General features: G+C 40.8%; 1 long non-coding RNA gene across 5 annotated transcripts; it reads right to left on the bottom strand.

The window, feature by feature from the left end:
* On the bottom strand, positions 431–2,682 carry LOC109824515. 5 transcript variants are annotated; one of them, XR_002242664.1, is made up of 4 exons: positions 2,434–2,682; positions 1,993–2,230; positions 1,633–1,774; positions 431–991 (listed from the first exon to the last, which is right to left on the bottom strand). It is a non-coding gene; the product is annotated as an uncharacterized LOC109824515 (long non-coding RNA). The 5 variants fall into 5 exon arrangements; XR_002242667.1 differs by having other exon boundaries at positions 1,993–2,118; XR_002242665.1 differs by lacking the exon at positions 2,434–2,682 and having other exon boundaries at positions 1,980–2,427.

The following is a 5,293-nucleotide window of genomic DNA, read 5'->3' as shown; positions in this document are numbered from 1 at the left end:
AGTAAAAACTTAAACAAAATCATCTTCAACTTTTATACAAGTAAACATTCCAATCAAATACTAAATCTCCATGAAAAATATTTTCCATAATCAAGTTCATGCAGCAGCAACACTTGGTGCATTAAATTGAAGAAAAATTCTCTCACTGCCTACATATCAACATTCATCTAACTGCATCCTGCCACATGTAGTGATAAATCAGTATGCTTCATTAAGCTGGTTTGTCTTTGATCACAAGAAAAATGCATAAACACCAGAGACAAAAGAAGAAAATAATCACTACTCAGTCCAATGCTTTGATCACAAGAAAAATGCATAAACACCAGAGACAAAAGAAGAAAATAATCACTACTCAGTCCAATGAAATATAACTTAAAAAAGTTGTGACAAAAACATTACTCAAACCCACATAAGTTTATTAAGTACCACATGAAATATAACTTAAAAAAGTTGTGACAAAAACATTACTCAAACCCACATAAGTTTATTAAGTACCACAATTAAAGCACTAAAAGACCCAAGTCCAGCGGCAACAGATAATTTAGGTAACATATCATTAGAGTACAAAGCTCCTTCTTTTGGAGTTCTGAAAAGAACAGGCTCTAGCATTTGAACACCTTCAGCCCGTGGGCGAAGTACAAAAGGGTAGGATCACTGGCGCCTTCCTTGTAGTATGCAAAGACCAAGCTACCGTTATTTATGATAGATTTGCATCATAAATTAATCAAGCTCTCTGTAACTTCGGAGGAAGTTGAAATGTTACAGGAGTATGATCATGTATCGAGCAATCTCATTTCTCAGGATGTTGTAAGCCAGAGGATGACTTCCATTCTTGTATAGCTGATAGCAAAGAGTGGTTTGGGATTATGCAGGTATGCGAAAGCCTGAGCTTCGTAACGGGAGATATCTTGTGTTTTCCAAGCCATGCTTTAATTGCTCTATACTCGTAAGTATATCCATCAGCAGCAATATGGGGATTTTCCATAATTTCCTGCAATGTATCACCATGATCAGAATTGAATTATTAAGGAAAGGCTTATTTTCACTTTGGTACCCCAGCGTTTACCCCTTTTTTTAACTATGATAGTTTTCTTTTAACACTTTGATAGGCCAAACTTTCAGTCCCATTTCACTTTGATACCTTGCAAGTATTGTTCTATCTTTCTGTTAAAACCATAGCAAATGCTTAACATGTAATACATTAAGGTCAATTTATACCCCTCTCATGAAAAGTAATTGCCCGTAAATATTTATGGGTATTTTTTAGATGATGAGCCCTTGGCCTGGTTATACTTTGTGCAATTCTAGGAATGGGGTAGGGGAAATAATTTTTCACCAGAAGTGCCCTTGGCCTGGTTATACTTTGTGCAATTCTAGGAATGGGGTAGGGGAAATAATTTTTCACCAGAAGTGTATAGTTGACCTAACTGTATCATGTGCTAAAGATTTGATACATTTTAACAGAAAAATATAATGAAATTTGGACGAGTATGTGAAAATGGCATGAGATTGAAACTTTGGGATTTCAAAGTTTAAAAAATTGGTAAAGTTTAGGGTACCAAAGATAAAAATAAGCCTTAAGAAAAAGATGAACGAGAAATCATAAAGATGCTACTTTAGAAAACCTTTCACCTGCAATATTGGGCATAGATAATGGCTCGGTGCATAAACATTGCATTGTCTCAACTTGAAACAAACATTAGCCACTTTGCAAAGCTCCTCCAGTTCAGGGAGAACTTCCGAGTCTAAATCTGGCCTGTCTCTGCATCTTAGCCTGCATCATTTTACAGAAAGCTTTGCTAACTTCTCTGCCTCTAGAAGTGGCCAGTCTGATATTGATTTGTCAAGTAATTCAGCAAATGAACCACTTTCTATTGCATTTTCCACATTAATCAGCAACCCTCTTGGGTGCCTAGCTGCCAGTAATTGTAGTGCAATAATTCCTAAGGCATATAAATCTGATTTGGGTCTAATTGTACCTATTCAAATTACCTTAATTGGAGCTGAGGGAAACAACCGGATACGAACCAGAGGGAATTTTCTCGGCCGACGGTGGGTGTTGGCGGCGGTGTCGTGGCGGATACAGACCTGTTTCAAGTGGAATACCTGAACCAAAGCCTTCAAAGCCCCAGCAAGGAATAGGAAATAATATGAAACTTCTTTAACTCTTTGCCATAAACGATGAGAACAATAACATAGACTTTTGTCCCAACAATGATGGTCAGTCAGTCTACCATAAGAAAACAATGATAAAAATGCAAAATTAGTTGTGCCTGCAACTACAAAAACCCTAACACAAACCAACCTAACAATACCCAATTCAACAAACCCTAGCCCAAAATCTCAATCTCAAAGTAACTCACAATCAACAAAACTAAAAGATACCCATTAAAATTAAACACATAAAAATCAAAAACCCCAACAAAAACTCACACTTTGGCCTCTTATTCTTCCTCTGAGCTGTCGCATCCCCCGATCCAGAGCTCGAACCAGCTGCCGTCGGCGTCGAACGGGGAGGGGCTGGAGTTGGGGGAGGGGAGGGGCTGGATGTGGAAGAGTTGGCTCGAGGAGGAGAAAGGGGTCGACGGCGAGATCAGTAGCTCGGCGGCGAGATCTCACGGCGGAGGAGTTGGATCGGGAGAAGGGAAGGGGGTCGACGGAGCGCACGGGCGCGTCTGTGTCGTGGCGAGAGTAGGGGAGATCAGCGGGAGGGCGGCGACGGTGTCGTGGCGGGCTTTGGGTTGGGTGGCTGGGGCTGGGGCTGGGGCTGGGGAAGAGACACGGGGGGCGGCGTGAGAGAGATCGAGAGAGGGAGGAGGGAGGGATCTGAGAGTATTGGGTCACGAGAGAGAGAGTAGTAGTTTTGGATTTTTAAAAAAAAACCCAAACATCGCTAACTTCAAATCAACACGGAAATGAGGAAACGAACCGCACGCAGCCACATGGATTGTCGGGCGGAATTCGTACGCATCAGTGCGTATCTGAAATGCAATATACAGAGCATTTCATGTGCGGATAATGCGTACGCACTTGAGGTTGAGAAGGGGTTTTTTGCAAAAATGTTCCGCTGCTCTCTCTCTCTCATAATAACTCCGCTAGCTACTTTTTCACGAAATTAAATGCTCTCTCTCTCTCTCAAATGAAAGCAGCGGTCCCCTGAAAATCAAAATCCCCAAATCCCCTCCGACGACGAATCCCAAAATCCACACCGACGACGAAGCTCGCATCTCGCCCGACGACGAATCCCCAAATCCACACCGACGACGAAGCCCTAATCACCCGACGACGAACCTCGTCTCGCCCGACGACGAATCCCCAAATCCACACCGACGACGAAGCCCTAATCACCCGACGACGAACCTCGCATCTCGCCCGACGACGAAGCCCTATTCTCGCCCGACGACGAAGCCCTAATCTCGCCGCGAGCTCCGTTGTGACAAATATGTTGGCCAACTCCTTCTCGAGCTCGACGTCGGACCCCCAAATCGGACCAACACCGCCTCGCCTCCCTCCCAACGTCGGACCCCCAAATCGGAGCTCGATGTAATTTCCGACCACCGTGAGACCCCTCCTCCCTTCCTCCTCCGCCACGACTACGAAGTCTGAGCTCGATCTTAAATCTCCCAACTCAGGTAATGATCAAGCCCCAACTGTTGTACTTCTCAGCAGAATATTACGACTCACTACGAAGGTGCGTTCATCAACCAACTCCTCGACGAAACCCTAATTTCTTATTTTTAGTTTACAAAATTTTCAGTTTACAAAATTTTCAGTTCATCAACCAACAATTATTTGAATCATGTTTAGCAGTGAATTAGTATTTCATATAATGTGTGATCATAGTGCTTGTGAAATTTTCTGGGTTTGGAATGTTGAACAATTATCTGAATGTTGTTTGGAATGTTCATCAACCAACAATTTTCTGGGTTTGTAAAGTCCACGGATAGTTCATGATGATAAAGACAAGTGACAACAATTCATTTACCCCCAATTACTTTCTTTATGGTTCATACGGACATAGTTTGGTGATCCACATGATGTGCTGATAAGGGTGCAATATCAAACTTCTGACCACATATTGGAATATCAGATGTAGAGCTTCACAATGTTTTTACTGAATAACTAATTTGAACCATATATAACCGCTTCATATTTCTGGAGTTCATTTTCATATTCTTAATTCCGACTGACTCGCACATTACTGTTTGCATATTTCTAACCACAATGGCTGAAAAATTAAAAGAAAGTCTACCTATTACTTGGATGGTCCGCTTCTGCATATACTGGGTGTCTCTTATTGTGTTGAGGATCTAGTAGTCTTTCCAAGCGGAGAAAAACTACGTAGCATAAGACTGTCAGGACTCCTTTGAAAAGCAGTAGTAATTAGATCCAAGTATATGCTTTTGATTTGTGATGTACAAAGGCTTTTACCTCTTTTTTCCCTCGCTTGATTTCAATAACAGATTTGCTAACTTACTTCAATAATACTATTTTTTTAAATAATTACCTAACTTACTTCAAAAGCTTATATGTTTCTCAAACTGATTTCTGTTGTTTGAATCAGGAGCTTGAATCAGGAGCTTATGAATCAGGAGCTTGAATCAGGGGTGTGTTAACTAGGAGCTTGAATCAGGAGTGGTCTGATTATTGTCAACATTTAACTACCTAGTTGTTTATGTTTGATTGCAATGTATTGTAATGTGTACTGATTTTTCTGCTGGGACTTGAGTTGTAAACATGCAAGTTTATGGTGTTGCTGAATTTTCTGCTGGGACTCGAGTTGTAAACATGCAAGTAAATATTGTAAATATTGTCAGATGACTGTGTTTAAATGATAGCTGAGAAGATCAAAATCCATTTTGATCAGTTTCGTTTATGGAAAGAATTACTACTCCATTGCATTAGTTAACTTTCAGACTTCAACTTGAGTAGCATTAAGTTCCTTTTTTTTGCCAACCATTATTTTGCAAGTGAAATGAAGCTATCACCTGAAATATATAATGTTTCTAGTAAGCTTTACTGACTGTCAGGTGGGGAACTCAGTTGCAGCGGCATCAAACTCTGAAATTGTGGGGAGAGTGTTTGCTGTATTTGCAATCTCACACGGTTTCTATTGACTGTATTCATATCATCGAAGAGTTCCAGTTCATGTCCAAATTCTCTCCTTTCTGAGCATTCTAGACTCTATTTCGAGGCCTTTTGCTTTTTCATTTCAGCAACTCCTTGGGAAATTGTGGCTGCTGTTGAGGTGCATACATAGCTCAAAGTGAAATTGTACTTAACCACAAAGCAA

Source organism: Asparagus officinalis, chromosome 9 (genome assembly GCF_001876935.1).
Source record: "Asparagus officinalis chromosome 9, Aspof.V1, whole genome shotgun sequence".
In the NCBI taxonomy this organism is placed as follows: Eukaryota; Viridiplantae; Streptophyta; class Magnoliopsida; order Asparagales; family Asparagaceae; genus Asparagus; species Asparagus officinalis.
The sequence above is the reverse complement of the archived record's forward strand: the minus strand, read 5'-3'. Positions and strand labels throughout refer to the sequence as shown.